The 22137-nt window shown below is 44.8% G+C and overlaps 1 long non-coding RNA gene across 1 annotated transcript; it reads left to right on the top strand.

Moving 5' to 3' along the window:
• The first annotated feature begins 6474 nt into the window (after positions 1-6474).
• LOC148776399 (uncharacterized) lies at positions 6475-16731 on the top strand. The gene is made up of 3 exons (XR_016038352.1): positions 6475-6789; positions 8080-8158; positions 16591-16731. It is a non-coding gene; the product is annotated as an uncharacterized LOC148776399 (long non-coding RNA).
• Positions 16732-22137: the final 5406 nt, after the last annotated feature.

Below are 22137 nucleotides of genomic sequence, written 5' to 3'. Positions count from 1 at the left end.
ACCACTATTTCTAAAGACGAGAAGAAGAACAATTTTGAGAGGTTACATGATGACTTTTCCCAAAGCTCTTTTTGGACACCAAATCCTATTTTTCTTTACTGTACGATTTTCCTGCTTATTAGAGGCATTGGTTTGGCTTTAAAGTGCTTAAAGATAAGAGAGAGGCAGAAGATGGGTTAGCGAGCAGTCAGGGTCAACCAACATGGGAGGAAAGAACTAGGCTGGGCCCATGGAGAATGGAAAGAAGCAACGAGACGTGCATCACAAGGGCTCAAAAAGTAGTTTGAAAAGTTCACTGAACATCAGAACTGTCAGGGCAGCTTGTTACAGGCACCAATCCTGAGAGTCTATCTCTGACCTGAACCAGAATGCTCTCTGGGTGGTGACTGGGAATCTACAATTTTAAAGCACACACCCGTCCTATGGTGGCAATCATTTTGCAATATATAAGTATATAAATGAGCACTTTGCACACCTTCAATGTACACAATGTTATATGTCAATTACATCTCAGTAAAGTTGGAAAAAAACTTAAAAACACACACCCATCCTCCTTACAGGTGATTATTCTGTAGCCAGTAGGACACTGGTCTATAGACCAGCGTTTAGAAATCACTGACCTATTAGACCCTTTTTTCTAAATGTCCTCTAGTCCAGTTTCTTGTCTTATCTCCCTGCTGCTGCAGTTAAGCTTTATCAAGGTATAGCTTTCGAGTAGTTGCAATTTGTACTCATTACATTTAGCGTCATATATCTGCATTATCTTTTCTGAGGTCTGAGGGATAAAAATGAGAACAGAGAGGTAGGGTGGCTCCTGGCTGTCCCCTTATTTTGTTACTGTGTCTGGGGTTGGTGGCTTCTGACAGGGACTCCTAGGAGATGACTTTGCCAGCTTTCCCTCTGAGAACAGTCCTGGGTTCTTACTCTCCCTCTCACTATAGTAAGTCTCCATAACAAACACACCCAAGTCTGGTATTTCTGAACTTATGGCTCCATGCTGAATACATACTGTTCCTGAAGCTGGGCTCATTCTACAGTCTCTCCTCCCAACCCCACCCTTTGGTCCTGCTGATGGGCTGATCCAGCCTTGGCACATGATAACGCCAGGGTTCTTTATGTTCTCTCTGTGACATTCCAAAGAATTATAGACTTTGTGTCATGTCTGGAGTTAAAAAGAATAGCAGTTTTTGGGATGGGGTCTGGTAGAGGCTGAAGCACAGGATTTATGGTCTCAAATTGCTTCCCCTCATTTATACAGTGATAGGACTCAAGAATGAGTTACTAGGGGACTTCCCTGGTGGCCCAGTGGTTAAGACTTCGCCTTTCAGTGCAGAGGGTTCAGGTTCAATCCCTGGTTGGAGAGCTAAGATCCCACATGCCTCACAGCCAACAAAAGAAAAAAAATCAGTTACTTGGAAAGGGTTTCCAAACCTCAGTCACTCGAATGCCATCTCCATGGTGGTTGCCAATTCTGTGTGCCATCTGTTATTTCTTTCATATTTTCATTTAATTAATTAACATGTTTTTCTGGAGTGCCCACAATCCGTTCTAGCCTTCCCATAAACAATAATATTCATGAAGTCACTGACACATGAAATCAGGTCTGATATGCTACCCATCACTTTTATTCTAGAACATTTAAAAATAAATATGCATCCACTAAAACTGTGTAAATGTTCACCCATGTACTATCTAAAATCCTCCCATAGAGGGACACATATGTATCATTAGAGGTAGATGCATCGCGCTTTGGGAACCTTATCCTAGAAAAGCCCAGGTGCTGGACACGTGTAGTCCCAGAACCCTCAATTCACCACAGTGTGGATGTCACCCTAAGAATATTTTTTGAGAGTCTATTTAGTGGCAAACTATGCTTTTATATACTCTTGCTGCAGAATTTAAGGTTCAGGGTGAGAAACAGAAGCAACTTAAGGTATTTTAAGCCAGAAATAAAATTAATAATTTTATAATTATCAGAAGAGTTGGAGGACTGAGCTTCCTCTTGGAATGAAAACCAGAGCACTGCAGGACTAACCTGCCTGGGGAACAATGACTCCTCTGTAAATAGGAGGCTACTAATGAAACTGCTCGATTTAAGAATTCACTACCATGGTTGTAATCCAGGGATCAAGTACCACCTCTGCCACAGCTTCGACTTGACACTCACGGATCTTGAAACTGAACACTGGACTTCTGCTGTAGCTCTCCACATGGCTTCGACATTGCTCTTCAGCAGATATAGCCAAAGCATCAGAAAGGTGCCCCCTGACTCCCTTCTGCCATTTAAATATCTCATGAGTGCATTTAATTGATGGAGCCTAGTTTGCATCGTTCAGAACACTAGCCACAAGGGATTCTGAAAACAAAGTTTATGGTTCTCTAGCTTTTAAGATGGAGAAGGAAATGGCAACCCACTCCAGTGTTCTTGCCTGGAGAATCCCAGGGACGGGGGAGCCTGGTCGGCTTCCGTCTATGGGGTCACACAGAGTCGGACACGACTGAAGTGACTTAGCAGTAGCAGCTTTTAAGAAGACCCAGTAAAAAGTGGAAGTGAAAGTGAAAGTGTTAGTTGCTTAGTCGTGTCTGACTCTGCTACCCTATGGATTGTAGCCCTTCAGGCTCCTCTGTCGGAGAAGGCGATGGCACCCCACTCCAGTACTCTTGCCTGGAAAATCCCATGGACGGAGGAGCCTGGTAAGCTGCAGTCCATGGGGTCGCTGAGCAACTTCAGTTTCACTTTTCACTTTCATGCATTGGAGAAGGAAATGGCAACCCACTCCAGTGTTCTTGCCTGGAGAATCCCAGGGATGGGGGAGCCTGGTGGACTGCCGTCTATGGAGTCGCACAGAGTCGGACACAACTGAAGCGACTTAGCAGCAGCAGCAGCAGCAGGCTCCTCTGTCTATGGAATTCTCCAGGCAAGAATATAGTGAGTTGCCATTCTCCCATTCCCTTCTCCACGGTCTATTCCTGTCCCAGGAATTGAACCTGGATCTCCTGCGTTGCAGGCAGACTCTTTACCATCTGAGCCACCAGGCAAGCCTTTTGTAAATCGTGGAACTGGATGCTGAACACCAATTTGTCTCACCTAATACTTTGCCAGTCAGTGGCAGCTCTGCTGCTGATTCCCAGCGACCTAAGAAATCACCAAGCCAAAGGGAAAAAAACAAAATCAATGCAGGTTGTTAACAGTTGTTCTTTTGTGAATGGGAAGTGTCTGTGTATGTTTAAAAGTGGGTTTTGTGCAATCTGAAAGTATACACTTGCAAACAGACTGGCTAAGTCAATAAAAAGTGACTTTGGTAGCATAAATTGACATGTTAGGCTTAAAACCTCATTGGCTCCTTACTGCCTGTGGGAGGGAAGTCTGGTAATATCCTCATGTTCTATGCCTTTTATCAGCTGGCCTTGACACCCAGCGTGTTCTGTGACAACATTCCACTCAAGTCAAAAAGCTCTGGTAATTCACAAGAAGGCCCTACATTCCCTGCCTTTCCTGCCATATGGGCCTTGCTTGGAAAACTGTTTTTTTCTTCTCTGCTTACCTGAATCTTAATCTTCCTTCAAGGTTTCCACCCTCCTAGTCACTGTTTCAGGTCTTCCCTTCCCTGTAACCCATGAGGGGAGGCGCTGCAACCCTGCGCTCCCTCTGTACTTGGCACTTCCATCCACAGGGATGTGAAACCACTGTTGCCCTCACTCCCCTGGAAAGACAAAGATTTGGGAGGAGGGTGGTCTTGACTTAAGGACTGAATCTGGTAGATGCTTACAAGTGGTGACACCAAAGCTTTAGCCAAGTCATCAGCTGTGCAGAAGAAAATCTGGAGCTGGGGAAAATGGAATTGCTCTACACATAATAAGGGGAGAAACAGGGTTGGTTTCTGAGAGGCAGGAAGAGGTGAAGTGGTGCAGGATGGGAAGGTAGGGAGGGGGCTTGATGGTGGTGGTTGTTCAGTTGCTAAGTCGCATCCGGTTCTTTGCCACCCCATGGACCACAGCACGCCAGTAGAGAGGGGAGAGGGCCAATCATCATGAAGGAACTCCAGGGAGAGAAATGCTTAGTGCTCCTGGGGCGATGATAGGGTGCATGTCTCAAAGTTTGGTAGGGTCTGCTGCTCCCACCAAAGCCACAGCGTGTGACTTTTGGGGCCAAGACTGAAATGGGACTGAGCTCCAGATCCGGGTTCTCATGGAACACAACAGAAGAGACCCTTCACGGGGATGGCAAGATTTACAGGCTGGCCTAATTCGGGGAAAGGAGGAACTTGGCCCCAGAAGTAACCGTGATCACCAGAATCCTGCAAGAGATCAGATAAAACACAAAGTTTATCTGTGTGCAATCTCTGAGTGTCTGCAGTCAGAACAGTGCCAGGACACGCCTCCCCGGAGCTCATCAAAAACATGGCACACTCCTCTTCCCCCTCTCACCATCAACCTCATGTGGAACCAAGACCTGACAATTAGGATTCCAAAACTCCATTTGATTCCTAGCTCCTGTAGCAGACAGCATTTCTAAAATGGTCCCTGGTCCCATCCCCAAACCCACAGATAGCCTACTCCCAGAACCTCTGCATATGAGATATGACTCCCTTGATTATAGCATGTTATATGGCACAGTTGACCTTTAGAGAGGGAGATTATCCAGGTGGGACTAATCTAATCATGTCATCCCTTAGGAGCAAGGAGTTTTCTCAGCTTGCAGGAGAAGAGGAAGTTGGAGATTCAGAACGTGAGGGAGCTTTTACTGGTGGCTCAGATGGTAAAGAGTCTGCCTGCAATGCAGGAGACCCAGCTTCAGTCCCTGGGTCGGGAAGGTCCCTGGAGGAGGAAATGGCAACCCACTCCAGTATTCTTGCCTGGAGAATCCCATGGACAGAGAACCCTGGTGGGCTACAGTCCACGGGTCGCAAAGAGTCAGACGTGACTTAACAACACTGATGGCTTTGAAGATTTAAGAGGCCACTTGAGAAAGAATGTGAGTGGTGTCTAGGAGCGGACAGTGGTGGACTCTGGCTGGCAGCCAGCAAGAAAACAGGGACCTCAGCTTTATAGCCACAAGCACTTGAATTTTGCCAATTCCTGGATGAATTTAGAAATGGGTTCTTCCCCAGCGCCTCCAGATAAGCACCCAGCCTGGCTGATGTCTTGAGTTCAGCCTTGAGAGAACCTATGCAGAGAGCTCAACTGAGCCTGCTGGGCTTCTGACCTACAGGACTGTCAGCTAATACGTGGGTTTCTTTTTGAGACGCTAAGTATGTGGTGACTGGTTATGCAACAATAAAAAATGAATGCAAACGCTGACCTTGGCATCACCTTTTGGCCCCATGGGATTCATGTACTCTTTAGTTAAAGGATGATTTGGTTGGGACCCATTTTCTTAGCCCTTCAATATTTGTCGCACTCTGCTAACCCTATGTGAACAGTGACCTAACCTCCCTATGTTGCATCTCAGGGATCCATGAGCTGCACCTGCAAGGCCTCTGATGTATTGTGAACCATTTCCCTCCAGTTGTTTGGGTAATTACAACATTTAACTGACCTGGACTAGAGTCCTGTATTGAATGGGCTATTTATTACCCATATCCCCAGCACCCAGCACGGTGCCAGGCATGTGGTTGGTGCTCAGTAATATGTGCTGATGATGCTGGTGAATACAGAGAGAAGGAAATCTCTGGATCATCCCCATGATACATTCCCAGAGTTGGCATGTGGTGCTCTAGCCATGTTGTATTATGTGCAATTCCCAGGAGATACCATGGTCTCCCTTGCCTCCACCCTTATCCTGCTTTTCCTCCACCCTCACCCCCTGTACCTTCCTCCCTCTTTCAACTGGCTAAGTCTTCGTATTCTTCAGCTCTCAGCTTACATATGACATTATAATTGTCAGTCGCTTGTCTGGAATCCCCGCTAGGTGGTAGGTATGTTCTCTGATGGTGGGATGTGCTTCCTTTTTTCACTTGAGACTCCAGCATCTTTATAGGGTAGATTTTCAAGAAACGTTTGCAGAATGGCCATGCTTCTTTGTCACCTGCGAATCCTGTTAAAGTGCAGGTTCTGATTCCTAGATCTGGGTGGGGCCTGAGATTCTGTATTTCCAACAAGCTCCAGGGGATGCTGATGCTACTGACCCGTGACCCACATTTTGAGTAACAAGGTGATAGGGTAGACACTCCCACCACTATCCCATTGTGGTAAAAAGATTGCGTTTCAGAGAAGCTGAACAAGATTTAGGGTGCAAATAATAGCCACAGGAGAAAATTTCCCCTGTCATTGCTAAGCTGGCTGATTCATTTACAGAGATGGAGCCAGTAACCTTGGCCTTATTAACAACTGCGCTAACTGCCACAAACCAATAAATAACAACATTTGGCTGATTTGCATTTCAAAATTGTTTCCTTCCCTTGTTCACACTCTACAGCAGGTGCTAATGAACCATGAAATGTCTGAGGCAATGGCAGCAAGGAGAGAGACAGCTGACCCATGCCTGACGAATGATGGTCCTTAAAAATCAAGAGCCACAAAGTTCAACGTGGTATCCTGGATTGGATCTTGGAACAGAAAAAGGATAGCAGCCGGAAACCGGTGAAATCCGAATAACACCTAACGAAAACGCCTGAGTGAAGTAGGACCTTTCAGTTCAGTTCAGTTCAGTTCAGTCGCTCAGTCGTGTCCGACTCTCCGCGACCCCATGAATCACAGCACGCCAGGCCTCCCTGTCCCTCACCAACTCCCGGAATACCGCAATGTTGGTTCCTTAGGTCTGACAAAGGTACTGTTTGGAGAAACCAGGTGAGTGTTATACAGTAACTCTCTGTACAACTCTCTGTCTTTGCAACTTTTCTGGAAATCAAAAATTAGTCATAAGTAAAAAGTATATTAAAAGAATCAAGAGTTAGACTGTATAGATTTTCTTTACTTCATATAATGTTATTAGAAGTCTCTGAAAATGTTTTGCGGTGGGGGGGACTTCCGTAGTGGTCCAATGGTTAAGAATTCACCTGTCAATGCAGGGGACATGGGTTCAATCCCTGATCCGGGAAGATTCTTAGTTGCTTATAGAGCAACTTAGCCCAAATGCCATAGTGCCCTGGCTCTGCAACAAGAGAAGACACTGCAATGAGAAGCCCAGGCACTGCAGCTGGAGGGTAGCCCTCACTTGCCACAGCTGGAGAAAGCCTGTGTGCAGCAATGAAGACCCAGTGCAGCCAAAATAATAAAAATAAAGTAAAAATTTATTTTTAAAAATTGGTAATGTGTATTCATAGCAAAAAAAAATCTCCCTCTAAAACTCAGTAGCAGTCAAGGAAGGAGTTGGAGGATGGCTGGTCCTAACAGCATACCTGCAAGGTGGCATACCAGTGATACATCCACTCCAAATTCCTTGGCCATATGCCATACTCCAGGATATTCTGCCTGCTGTTTGCTCCTGATTCCTGCCTTTACTTATCCAGCATGCCCGGAATTTTTTCCATTCTTGAGAATCTCTTGATTCTATACCCAGGATTCAGGGTGTTTTTGTTTGTTTGTGTAACAATATGATCTTAAAGACTTGGTCAAAATATCCCATTTTGCTTCAGCTGTGTTTGCTTAAGAGATTCTAAGCCTGACTTGTTTCTGGAGACTAAGTCTAGTGAGTTCATGGATTGAACTTATCCATCACTGCATGCCCAGCACCTGACTCCTAACTGGACACATTATACATTATTAATAATTACTTGTTGGACGGATGAGTAAAGGAGATACTTTAGCATTTGAAGTGAATTCCTGCCTGAAAAAATGTACATTTTCTAATGATATTTCATTATGTAAAGATTTCCCTTTGGTGGAACTTGATGAAACTTAAAAGGCCTTCAAATCTTGTCAAGAAACTTATCAGGCCTTTTCCAACTCTGGTGAATTTATGGAAATTCATGAAGGTCTATGGCTTTAACTAAAACAGTGTAGAGTGAGTGTGCTCTGGCCTCAGGGGGCTGCTCCCCAGAATGTGCATGAGGCCTGGGATCTGAGCTGGCCACAGAGGTATGCTCAGAGGCTGTGTGGTCAAAGATTCATGCATGTATTGCCTTATCTCTTCTTCAGTACCTCCCTCCCTAAGGAAGCTGCTCCTCTCCCACTCCAATGTGCTGGAAAAGGAACTCACAGTTCGTCTGTCTCCCAGGTAGGTCTCTAGCCCCTGCCAAGCCAATTGGAGCCTTCTCTGTGGTTTTTAAAGTTTGCAGCTGGAGGAGAAGTGGCCTTTGCCTTTTAGAGCATGGAACTGGGAGGGTGCGATACAAGCACAGCTATCAGCCTCCTTCCCTGCCACACTGAGAAAATCTCCAGAAGGATAGAAGGTCCTCAGTCAAGAAATGGCAATGCAAAGAAAAAGAGAAACCTAACACCCATGGTTAAGGGTCTGGGTCCAATTGCACTTTAGGTTGCCTTGTTCCCCTGAACTTCCCAGTTCAGGGAATCGGCAAATGCCCTTTCTCCTTCGGCTGATTTGGATTTTTGTCAGTTGCCGTGAAGAGTTCTACAGTCCTGGAGGAAAACATGCAATTTCCTTCCCATACTTCAGTCAGTCCAGTCGCTCAGTCGTGCCCGACTCTTTGCGACCCCATGAACTGCAGCACGCCAGGCCTCCCTGTCCATCACCAACTCCCGGAGTTCACCCAAACCCATGTCCATTGAGTCAGTGATGCCATCCAACCATCTCATCCTCTGTCATCCCCTTCTCCTCCGGTCCTCAATCTTTCCCAGCATCAGGGTCTTTTCCAATGAGTCAGCTTAATGGGGACTAGTACCAGCTCAGCCAGGAAACAGCTTTGCAGGTCTCCACTTGGACAGGGCACTGTGGCCGTGAAGACCAACCGCCCTCCCCAAACTCAGGCTCTCCCCTCCCTTGCTGACAGTGTCACTGGGGGATGGCACCCCCACCCCACTTTCCCCAGATTATACGTCTCATCTACATTTAGGTGAGAATGAGTGGTTAACTCTCATCAAGTGAATGAGTGGAAATGACATGTATTGATTTCAGGCTGGAAAGCAGTGAAGAGGCAGGGGTTCCTCACCATTCTCTTCTTTTTCCTGCCCGTTAACTGGATAAAGAGGATTCTGAGACCTTCAAGGATAGCAGAGTCACAGTTGGAAGGAGCCTGGGTCTTGCCTTAAGACCAGGAAAGTTCCTCTTTGACTGTTACGTGAGTGAGAAATAACTCTTATAGTGTTAAATCCTTGAAATGTTGGGGATTTGTTGGTTGATTAATACACTTCCAAGAGCTGAAGCTGGGTTTAGCTTTGTAAGTACAAAGAGTCACAAGCAAAACTTGAGAGACACAGGCCCAGAGTTGAAACAAGAGCTTAATTCTGTGGTTAAGTTCAAGAGATGATTTCAGGGATGGAAACAGGAGACAGAGTTGGAGGGTCAGTCCCCAGGTGGGCCCTGAAAGAAGTTGTGTGTGGGGAACCAGAGCAGGGACAGATACGGGGTGAGAGCCAACCAGACGGGGAGCCTCTGGCTTGGTTTCTGTGGCTGCCAGAAACATGGAATATGAGTAGATCTTCCTGGTGTAGAGAGGCAGGGGAAAAATGGGCAGGAAGTACAAGTAGCCTGAGGAAATTGTGCCAAGTGTTAGACCAGGTGGATGAGTCGAATCCACAAACAGGAAATCAGTCACAATTTCAGAACCTCCAAGTCTTGGGAACCTTCTGGGATGTAGAATGGAAAGCAGGTCAAGGCAAGCGGTTTAGAACTAATGAGCCAGGTATTTTGGAAGCCTCATCCCTCTGCGGAGTCTTGAGATGGGCCTGGTAGGTAAAGCAAAGCGAGATAGCAGGCTAGGTGGGGATGGGGCCAAGGGCACATACCCTGTCCAAAGGGGGCCATTGTTGCTCAGCTCCTGTGGATCATTGCAGCGTGGACATGCAACCCAGTGTCTCCAGATCCTCCAGTTTTTCAAGAAAAGCAGGAAATCCTGATTTTTTTGGTGTGTGAGTCGGGGAGTGGATATCTCCTGATTTTTCAATGCTGGCAACTAATTCAAAAATTTGAAAAACAGCCTGTAGGCCAAAGAAAACACATTCACAGTCTGAATTGGCTCACAGGCTGCCAGCTTTTGGCCTCCAGCTTAAAGGAAATGGGCAGAAATAGACACATGTAAAAAACAAAAACAGAAAACATGAAAATCATTCACAGTTTCCCTTAATTTCCAAACACCACGAGATACTACTAGAAAAACAGCTTGGCAACAACTGCTCACAAAACCACAATATGTTTGGTCTTCAGAAAAGCTATGGGCTTCTGGAAGTTGCCAGAGAAGCACCTTGTCGTTCTCCAAATCTGTTGCAGTTTTCCCCAAATTGGACCTATAGCTTCGATGGAGTGAGCTCATTTTCTTGCATCTTTCTTTCAGGCCCATCAGGTATCTTGTTGTTGTTTATTTGTTTTGGTACATCAGTTTTTACACTTACTTTCTTTTCTGAAAGGCCAGCAACTCTATCTTGACAGCTGTGTTTCCAGTAAAAGCAATTACTTGAGTGAAGGCAATTTAGAAAAACAGTACTTGAGCCAAATAAGAGTTTGGCTAACTATATTTTATGATACAAAATGTCTCCAGGCCAAAAACCTCAAAAAGTGATCAAAGGTTTTCAAAGACTGGATCCAACTAGTTCAGTTTATTAACCTTGGCCTGTGTCCAAGCCCAGGGTCGAGCTCAGAGAATGTGGCAAATATAGAGTCTGATTTTTTAAAAATGTGGTCTCTTGGACGGTATGTGTCTACATGGCTAGCTGCTGAAACATTCATTTGTGGTGCCCCACCTTAGTATCTAGCTTCAGGCTTTGCACATCCCAGCTGTCCTGTTTGCCCAGGACTGAGATATTTCCTGGGATGTGAGACTTTCAGTACTAAAACCCAGACAGCTTTGGGCAAACTAGGACAGTTGGTCATCCTGCATCCCAGGATCCTTTTCTTAGGGTTTATTCTCTGAAGTTTTGACACTTTTTGACTGTTCCTTATAGGGGCTTCCCTGGTGGCTCAGAGGTTAAAGTGTCTGCCTCCAATGCGGGAGACCCAGGTTTGATCCCTGGGTCGGGAAGATCCCCTGGAGAAGGAAATGGTAACCCACTCCAGTATTCTTGCCTGGAGAATCCCATGGACAGAGAAACCTGGTAGGCTACAGTCCACGGGGTCGCAAAGAGTTGGACACGACTGAGCGACTTCACTTTCACTTTAAAAAACAATAAAAAGACAACAACAACAAAAAATCCCAACCAACTCTCCCTCCTCAGCTGCAATAGTGCCATGCCCTCCTGGTTTTCTTCCTGATACTCTAATTGCTCTTACTCATCTCCTTTGTGGCATTCTCTTCCCACTCCTACCCCTCAACTATGAATTGCATCTTAAGGTCCAGCCCTTGGGCTTCTGTTCTATTTTCTGCCCATCTCAGTGGACTCATCTTTACGTGGAAGATTTCCACGTTTGGATCTTGAGCTGCTAGTGCTAACTGAAATCCAGCCCTCCAGTTCCAACATTTTCGTAAACATATTCCACTGGGATATCCATCTAGTCAAGGCTATGGTTTTTCCAGTGGTCATGTATGGATGTGAGAGTTGGACTGTGAAGAAAGCTGAGCACCAAAGAATTGATGCTTTTGAACTGTGGTTTTGGAGAAGACTCTTTAGAGTCCCTTGGACTGCAAGGAGATCCAACCAGTCCATCCTAAAGGAGATCAGTCCTGAGTGTTCATTGGAAGGAAGGACTGATGTTGAAGCTGAAACTCCAATACTTTGGCCACCTGATGTGAAGAGCTGACTCATTGGAAAAGACCCTGATGCTGAGAAAGACTGAAGGCAGGAGGAGATGAGGACGACAGAGGATGAGATAGTTGGATGGCATCACCGACTCAATGGAGATGAGTTTGAGTAAACTCCAGGAGTTGGTGATGGACAGGGAGGCCTGGCGTGCTGCAGTCCATGGGGTTGCAAAGAGTGGGACATGACTGAGTGACTGAACTGAACTGATCCTTGATCATCTGATGCCAAGTCATTATCTTGCAGCCCTATTCAGCTCCCACTTACTCACCTAGCATCCTCTTCGATTAGAAGCATCAGTGTTTTTTCGAGCCTTCAGTCTTAAATCCTAGAAATGCTAATCCCAAATTAGCATCCATGCATTGTATTACCTATCCACAGCAGTAGGGCTTCCCAGGTAGCTCCGTGGAAAAGAATTCGCCTGTCAAGCAGGAGATGTGAGTTCAATCCCTGGGTTGAGAAAATCCCCCGAAGGAAGAAATGGCAATCCACTCCAATATTCTTGCCTGGGAAATCGCATGGACAGAGGAGCGTGGCGGGCTACAGTCCATGGGGTCACAAAAGAGTTGGACACAACTTAGCAACTAAACAACAACAGTAGCTACCTTCCTGCTGGGCACACTGGAAGGACTCAGTAAATACTTGGTGAATCAAATCAGATCTTGGGAATGAGTCCAAGGAGGAGGACATGTTACAGCATCCTATCAAAGGCTCAAGATATTCAAGGAAGTAACCAAGATTTCCTGGAAGATGCCAAACGAAGATCTGGCAGATACGATCCATGCAGACATAGTTATTCAGATCTTCACTGATTCAACTTCATCCATAGACATTTGGCCATCTGGTAGTTAGTTCAGTTCAGTTCATTTCAGTCGCTCAGTCGTGTCTGACCCTTTGTGACCATAGCACGCCAGCCTCCCTGTCCATCACCAACTCCCGGAGTTCACTCAAACTCATGTCCGTTGAGTCGGTGATGCCATCCAGCCATCTCATTCTCTGTCGTCCCTTTCTCCTCCTGCCCCCAATCCCTCCCAGCATCAGAGTCTTTTCCAGTGAGTCAACTCGTCGCATGAGGTGGCCAGAGTATTGGAGTTTCAGCTTTAGCATCAGTCCTTCAAATTTCTAGTTCACTTTGTTTATGTTGACATAGGTTTCAGGGGCAGTCAAAGATATTTCCAAGGTTCTGAATGATGATAAAGGTTACATGACAAATATGGATTTTATTCTTTTGCTTTGTTTTTCTGGGTTCCTGATGAAGAAGTCTGTTTTTAATTACCAAATGCTCAGAACCAGAGCAAGCTAGTGGTCAGAATCTAGGTATTTCTCCTTTGTCCTCTGTCCTTTCCCGCACTTTTTCCCTTAAAAATGTATTTATAAGACAATAATTTATTTTTGTTATCATTTCATGTTTTCAATGCTTTTTATTGAGGTGTAGTTGATTTACAATGTTGTGTTAATTTCTGCTGTGCAGCAAAGTGATTCAGTTATACAGATATATACATTCTTTCTTCAGTGGTCTTTTCCATTATGGTTTATCACAAGATACTGAACATAGTTCTCTGTGCTGTACAGCAGAACCTTGCTGTTTATCCATTCTGTATACAATAGTTTGCATCTGCTGGCCCCAGACTCCCAATCCATCCCTCCCCTTCTCCTCCTCCCTTTGGCAATCATAAGTCTGTTCTTTATGTCTGTGAGCCTGCTTCTGTTTCGTAGATAAGTTCGCTTGTGTCATATTTTAGATTCCGCATATAAGCGATATCATATGATTTTTGCCTTTCTCTTTCGGACCTACTTCACTTAGTATGACACTCTCTAGGTTCATCCATGTTGCTGCAAATGGCATTATTTCATTCTTTTTATGGCTGAGCGGTCTTCCATTCTATATATGTACAACATCCTCTTTATCCATTTATCATTTATTTAAAACATGTTTTTGAAATAGAGCTGTACCATATTTTGAGGGGGAACAACAGCTTGAAAACATTGCTCTTATCTTTAGGGAAATTCTCCTCCCACTAGGTCTTCATTTTCAGATGTCCCCAAGTCTGGGGATTCACCCGAGTACCTTTTCTTTGCATCTGTAAAACAGAGAACACCCCTTAGACTGGTTTCCCAGCCTTAGCACTATTGACATTTGCGGCTGGATAATTCTTTGATGGGGAAGGGTGCTACTCTGTGCATTCTGAGATGCTTTACAGCATCTCAGGCCAGCAACACACACACACACCTTCCAGCTGTGACAACCAAAACTGTCACCAGACCTTGCCAAACGTCTCCTTGGAGCAAGTTGCACATGGTTGAGAATCACTTTCCTTGATTCTTTTACTTGGAAATGAAAAGGGAGCCTGTTAGCCTGCACCCCTGGAATGCCTCTTTGGTCTTTGAGTCCCTTCGGACCAGGCCCCTGCCAGTTGTGTTCCCAGAACTGGGAGAGAGGATTTTCCGCAGGCAAGGTTCAAGGCTGGATTTGATAGCCCCATCAACCTAGGAGGCCCTAATTGGATCCATTACTTATCTGAGCAAATTCTCCTTTGTAAGATCACCATGCTCCACCTGCCTCTAGGATAACCTGCCTTTCCTTGCGGGGATGGGAAGGAGTGGGGTGCTGGAGAAGGGCTGGGATCTGAGGTGCCACCAGAATGGGTGGCCTGAGTCAGCGGAGCTGTTCTGGGTCTTGGGGATTTCCAGGGGGAACTGAGTGGACAGAATTCCCCTGGGATGATAGTCTAGACAGGGCACCCTTCCCTCTGTTCACCAGGGTCTTCTGCTTCCCCTTTAGGAAGAGGAAACACCCCAGATGTTTATTTTGGGGTTGAGGATCTGTTGTGAATAAGCCCCAGGATGGGTTGCAGGACAAGTCTTCCCACATGTAGGGTATCTCAGGAAACAGACAGCCCTTGTCACAGAGCTCCAGAAGGACCATTGATCAAGTAGGGAAGTAAAGGAAGGGACAATGGCTGAGATTAAATCTAGTAAATAAGAAAAAGTATTTAAGAAAAGTAAAAGATTAGAATTCTTGCTAATTTTCCCCATCTTAAAACCAAGCTATTTTTATTAAAAAAAAAAAAATTCCACAGCCACTGACAGCCATTATTGGAGTAAATTCCAAGTACAAATTAACATAAAGAGCTAGGCTTATATTATACATGAAAAGTGAAAGTGATAGTCACTCAGTCATGTCCAACTCTTTGCAACCCCATGGACTATATAGCCCTCCAGGCTCCTCTGTCCATGGGATTTCCCAGGCAAGAATATTGGAGTGGGTTGCCATACCCTCTTCTGGGCCTTCTTCCCAACCCAGGAATCGATCACAGGTTTCCTGCATTGCAGGCAGATTCTTTACCGTCTGAGCCATTCAGTTCAGTTCAGTTGCTCAGTCGTGTCCGACTCTTTGCGACCCCATGAATCACAGCACATCAGGCCTCCCTGTCCATCACCAACTCCCGGAGTTCAGTCAAACTCATGTCCATCGAGTCGGTGATGCCATCCAGCCATCTCATTCTCTGTCGTCCCCTTCTCCTCCCGCCCCCAAACCTTCCCAGCATCAGAGTCTTTTCCAGTGAGTCAACTCGTCGCATGAGGTGGCCAAGCAGCATATAAAAGTTCCAGTTGCTCCATATCTCAATAATACTTTGTCAGTGGTTCTTTTGTCTGCTTATTAGTTTGTTTTCCTTTATTTTAGTGCTTCTGATGAATGTGTAATGGTTTTATGCTTTTTATTTGTCATTATGTTAAACACCTTTTTAATTTGTGATATTAAGGACCTTTTCATATCTCATTCAGTTCAGTCGCTCAGGTGTGTCCAACTCTTTGCAGCCCCATGGACTGCAGCACACCAGGCTTCGCTGTCCATCACCAACTCCCAGAGCTTGCTCAAACTCATGTCCATTGAGTTGATGATGTCATCCAACCGTCTTATCCTCTATCGTCCCCTTCTCCTCATGCCTTCAATCTTTCTCAGCATCAGGGTCTTTTCTACTGAGTCAGTTCTTCGCATCAGGTGGCCAAAGTATTGGAGCTTCACCATCAGTCCTTCCAATGAATATTCAGGGTTGATTTCCTTTAGGATTGACTGGTTTGATCTCCTTGCAGTCCAAGGGACTCTCAAGAGTCTTCTCCAACACCACAGCTCAAAAGAATCATTCTTCGGCATTCAGCCTTTGTGGTCCAACTCTCATATCCACGCATGACTACTGCAAAAACCATAGCTGTGACTAGATGGACCTTTGTGGGCAAAGTGATATCTCTGCAAACACTGTCTAGGTTTCTCAGCTTTTCTTCCAAGGAGCAAGCGTGTTTTAATTTCATGGCTGTAGTCACCATCTGCAGTGATTGTGGAGCCCAAGAAAATAAAGTCTGTCGCTGTTTCCATTGTTTATCCATTTGCCATGGAGTGATGGAACCAGATGCCATGATCTTAGTTTTTTGAATGTTGAGTTTTAAGCCAGCTTTGCACTTTTCTCTTTCACTTTCATCAAGAGGCTCTTTAGTTCCCCTCGCTTTCTGCCATAAGGGTGGCATCATCTGCATATCTGAGGTTATTGATATTTCTCCCAGAAATCTTGATTCCAGCTTGTGCTTCACTGAGCGACTAACACTACTACTTATTACTATAATAAAATTATTAAATGCTAGAAATGGGTCAAATTAAGGATGTAAGATTCCCACACACACAAAAATTACTAAATATACTGAGATCAAATAAGATCTTTATAAATTCATATGTATGCCTTTATGCCTTCTTGTGATTTGAATACTCATTATTAAGATATCAGTTCTCTATATATTGACCTACAGATGCCGTGCAAGCCTTATCAAAATCCTGCGAAGTTTGGTTTGAAGAACTCGACAAACTGATTCTAAAGTGTATTTGAAAATCTGAAGAGAAAAGAATAGCAAAGACATACTTGACAAAATACACAGTTGGAGGACATACATGCCCAGATTTCAAGACATATTATAAAGCAGTAATTAAATGTAATAATGGCATGAGGATGGATACATAGACTGATAAAAGAGAATATGAACTTAGAAATAGACCACATACATACAATCACGTGATTTAAAACAAAGATACCATTGAAATTCAGGGAATGAAAAGAATGTCTTAGCAATAAAGTGTTTTGAGAAACTGGATGTTCATAAGAGGAACATATGAAAATTGGCCTTTACCCCCTACAGTGTGCAGAAATTTGAGGGGTTCACAGATTTTAAAACAAAAGCTCTAGCAATCAATCTGAGCCATATTATTGCATAATTTCCCCCCTAAAAAAATGTGTCTTCTGAACACTGTTTCATGTTGATAATCATGTATGTTCTTTATCATTTTTTTCATGTATACACATTTGTCCTTTATATTTTATTTTATTATTTTTTTTTATTGGAGGCTAATTATTTTATAGTATTATATTGGTTGGTTTTGCCATACATTGACATGAATCTGCCCCGGGTGTACATGAGTTCCCCTTCCTGAACCCCCCTCCCACCTCCCTCCTCCCCTTATCCTCCCTCTGGGTCATCCCCGCATACCAGTCCCGAGCATCCTGTAACATGCATCGACCCTGAACTGGTGATTTGTTTCACATATGATAATATACATATTTCAATGTCATTCTCCCAAATCATCCCACCCTCACCCTCTCCCACAGAGTCCCAAAGACTGTTCTATACATCTGTGTCTCTTTTGCTGTCTCGTATACAGGGTTATCATTTACATCTTTCTATATTCCATATATATGCGTTAGTATACTGTATTGGTGTTTTTCTTTCTGGCTTACTTCACTCTGTATAATAGGCTCCAGTTTCATCCACCTCATTAGAACTGATTCAAATGCATTCTTTTTAATGGCTGAGTAATACTCCATTGTGTATATGTACCAAAGCTTTCTTATCCATTCGTCTGCAGTCTTTATCATTTTTAAAGACTAAACACGCTTTCAATGGTACAAATATGCCATAACTATTTTAAGTAAAATCTATGTTGTTGTTGAGTCACTAAGTTGGGTCCAACTGTTTTGTGACCCCATGGACAGCAGGCCACCAGGCTTCTCTGTCCATGGGATTTCCCAGGCAAGAATACTGGAGTGGGTTGTCATTTCCTTCTCCAGGGCATCTTCCTGAACCAGGGCTCAAACTTGAGTCTCCTGCATTTCAGATAGATTCTCTACTGCTGAGCCTCCATGGATGCAGGAGACGTGGGTTTAATCCCTCGGTGGGGAAGATCCCCTGGAGAAAGAAATGGCAACCCACTCAAATATCCTTGCCTGAGAAATCCCATGGACAGAGGAGCCTGATGGGCTGGAGTCTATGGGGTCACAAAAGATTTGGACACAACTTAGCAACTGAACAACAAAATCTAAACACTTCAATTGTTTACGTTTTTGCCGTTATAAAGTATGCCTGCCACAATGTATTTGTCCATATATTCTTATGCTTTTCCCAGCTGCCTTCTCTAAAGCTTTTAACTCATTTTCTTTCTTCTTTTTCCCGCCTTTCTTCTCTCTTTCCTGCACCTTCCTCCACTCAAATGAATGTTGACTGAACAGTATGCATTTTTCTACACCTTTCTCTATGCCTAAGCAGTGATGTACAGCTTGTTGTTGTTTAGTCACTCGGCCGTGTCTGACTCCTTGTGACCCTATGGCCTGCAGCACACCAAGGTCCTTCACTATCTCCCGGAGTTTGTTCAAACTCACGTCCTTTGAGTTGGTGGTGCCATCCAGCCATCTCATCCTCTCTTGTCCTCTTCTCCTCCTGCCCTCAGTCTTTCCCAGCATCAGGGTCTTTGCCAAGCGGTCGGCTCTTCGCATCATGTGGCCAAAGTATTGGAGCTTCAGCTTCAGCATCAGTCTTTCCAATGAATATTCAGGGTTGATTTCCTTTAGGATGGACTGGTTGGATCTCCTTGCAGTCCAAGGGACTCTCAAGAATCTTCTCCAGCACCACAGTTCGAAAGCATCAATTCTTTGGCTCTCAGCCTTCTTTATGGTCCAGCTCTCACATCTGTACATGACTACTGGAGAAACCATAGCTTTGACTATACGTGCCTTCATTGGCAAAGTGATGTCTCTGCTTTTTAATATGCTGTCTAAGTTTGTCATAGCTTTTCTTCCAAGGAGCAAGTGTCTTTTAATTTCATGACTGCCATCACCATCTGCAATGATTTTGGAGCCCCAAAAAATAAAGTCTGTCACTGTTTCCGTTGTTTGCCCATCTATTCGCCATGAAGTGATGGGGCCGGTTGTCTTGATCTTAGTGTTTTGAGTGTTGAGTTTTGCACCAGCTTTTTCACTCTCCTCTTTCACCTTCATCAGGAGACTCTTCAGTTCCTCACAGCCTATGGACACTTGCATTCGTTCGGCTACTCGTTTATGAGTAATGGAATGCTGCTCTACATTCTTAGTGATTGGCTTCTTTCTCTTTTTTAAAAAAGATATTTATTTTTATTCATTTATTTGGCTGTCCTGGGTCTTAATTGTGGCATGCAGGATCTGGTTCTCTGACCAGGTATCAAACCCAGGTCCCCTGCATTGAGACTCTTAGCCAGTGGACGCTCAGGGAAGTCCCATTAGTTTCTCTGTTGATGAGAAACCATCTATCTCTAGTCACATGTTCTTTCCCAGATGTGAGCACCCATGGGGTCAGGAGATCTGAAAACTTTCTCTTTCCATAACTTCCACTGCAACTTGGAGGCATTGGACAGAAGCCATTATCTCCTCAGATTTTAGTTTCCCTGCCTATGAATCCTGTTTCTTCACAGGATTATTTTGAGCAAAACTCTCAATATACAAAATGAGCCTTGACTTGTTAGCTGTTGGTGACCAAGACACACTGTGTGCTTTACTTGCTAATTTGTAAACATCCCTGATCCTTTCCTGCTTCTGTGCCTTTGCTTCCACCATTCACCTTGCCTGGAATATCCTTCCACCTGCTCCCCTGTCCAAGTCTGACCCGCCCCTGAAAGCCCAGTTCAAACCCCATTTCTCGCTTTGTCTCCGATGCTTCCAGCTGCAAGTCCTCTCGTCCTCCTCAGGACCTTTCATTTCCTGCATTACTCACTCGTTTCCTTGTGGTTTTCTGCTTTCAGTTTTTAAAATATGAAATTAAAAGCTCCCTAGGACAGGAATTATATCTTACATGTCTGCTGTTACCATAGGGTCTAGCTATCATACCCATTTTGCTCTCAAATATTTGTCAAATGAAAGAAGGAATGAATTGAACGAGTAAGTAAATGAACGTTCTCCGTTACTCCTACACAAACATTCCCCTCCATTTCAGGAAGAGATTAGAATCATGGAAGATGTTTTGGAGGTTCTTTATTACATTTTGCCCTTGGTGGAAAACACTGCATGGTGGAAAATACAAAAAAGCACGAAGATAAAGATGGAAATCACTCACAGTTTAGCCACCCAGAGAAAACTCACCTTTAATATTTTAAGGTACATCTGTTGAGTCTTTCTATGCATATATATATTTATAAAATATGACATATATACCTTCCCCACACATACATACATAACTTAAAAAAAAAATAGCACTTGTGCTCTGTAGGGGAGGAGAGTAGATGGCAGGCGTAACTCCTGGACGCCCTGGGCGCTGGAAGATCCAGAAGCATTTCCAGTAAAGGCAAGTTGAGGCGAGTTCCTGGGGCCCTTTGGGCTCCCTGAGTCACTGACGGGTGGGGAGGGACCCTGAGCAGAGAACTGTAAGACCCTCGGGGTCCTGTGACCCTGGGTCCCCCGTGGGGCAGAGGAAAAGCTCTACTGCCTTCCTTTTTCCTCCATTCACTCATTCCTACCCCTCTGCAAATAGCTCCAGGACTTCTGGGTCTCACTCACCTGAGAAAATCTCAGCCCTGGGGCCACGGTTTCCCCCGCTGTTTGCCCCAGCCCTTCCGACAGGAAGCACCTAAAGTAGAAGAATCCTCCAGGAAGCGGGTAGGGGAATCGGTTCTCCCTGGGAATTGGGACCCTCCCAGAGGAGGCAGAGGCGCACGGGCACGCCCCAGGAGAGAGCCGCAGACAGTCTGAGGCCGGTGGGTTGAGGGCGTGTCAGGGGTGGGGCGCTGGGTGAGAGCGCTCATTCATCATTCATTGTGCCTTGACTCTGTGCCAGACGGTGCTGGCCCTTTACACCCTTTCTCATTTAACCTTCAAAAGAAAGCCTCAAGATGCTATCTCCATGCCCATTTGACGGAAGAGGAAACTGAGGCTGACGCCGAAGCCTCTAAAATGAAACTGTGAGCACACCTGGTGTCACGCAGGAGCACACTGCTGTTCACTCGCGGACACTTCCTGATCAGCTCCTCCCCTGCCCAGGCTGCCTCCCTCGTTCGATTGGAGTGCCCTTTCTCCTTCCAGGAATGTCCCTGACTCCAGGCCTTTCACAAGGCCTGTGGACTCAGGCTCCGAAGCATCTCCCCAGTCTTCCTTCAACCCTCCGTCTTCACTGCTCCTGCTCTGGCCTAATTCACCCCCATTCTCTCCTAAACTATTGCAGGAGCCCCACTGCTTGATGGTTTAGTCTCCATATCAGAGCCAAAATGCTCTTCTAAACAGATCATATCATTCTGCTTAAAAGCCTCTGATAGGTTCCCAACAAATCTTCAAAACCCCAACTCTTTGCCTTGGCAAAAGCCTGACAGGATGTAGCTTCCCTGCTCCAGCCACACCTCCCACCCTTCTCCCCTCCATTCCTCCAGCACCCTCCTCAAGGACACTGGCTGTTTCTGCTCTTGGCTGGACCTCTGGACTCCTCTCTTCTCAGCTGCCCACACGTTTGGTTCCTTCCGGTCATTCAGGACTCAGTTTAAAGGTCATTTCCTTTGAGAGATGCTCCCCATCCACCTGTTCTAAGTAGCCATTTAATCACTTGCTATCACGCCATTCTGTTAGTAAATTCCACTGTGGGGTACTTTAAAAATCTCACGGTGCTGGGAAAACTGGACAGCCATATGTCAAAAAAAAAAAAAGAAATTAGATCATTCTTTAACACTATACCCAAAAATAAGCTCAAAATGGATTGAAGATCTAAATGTGAGACCGGGCACTATGAAGCTCCCAGAGGAAAACATAGGCAGAACACTCTGTGACATAAATCACAACACCTTTTTCAATCCATCTCCCAGGATAATGGAAATAAAAGCAAAAATGAACAAATGGGACTTACTTAAACTCAAAAGCTTTTGCACAGCAAAGGAAACAATAAACAAAACAAAAGTAACCCACAGATGGGGAGAAAATATTTGCGAATAATGTGACTGATAAGGGATTAGTCTCCAAAATTTACAAACAGCTTATGATGTTTTAACAGCATCAAAACAAACAACCCATTCAAAAAATTGGC

The sequence above is a fragment of the Moschus berezovskii genome, chromosome 9 (genome assembly GCF_049115385.1).
Source record: "Moschus berezovskii isolate FMDL1 chromosome 9, NW_MosBer_1.0, whole genome shotgun sequence".
Classification (NCBI taxonomy): domain Eukaryota; kingdom Metazoa; phylum Chordata; class Mammalia; order Artiodactyla; family Moschidae; genus Moschus; species Moschus berezovskii.
Note: the sequence above shows the minus strand (reverse complement) of the source record. Positions and strands in the feature narration are given on the sequence as shown.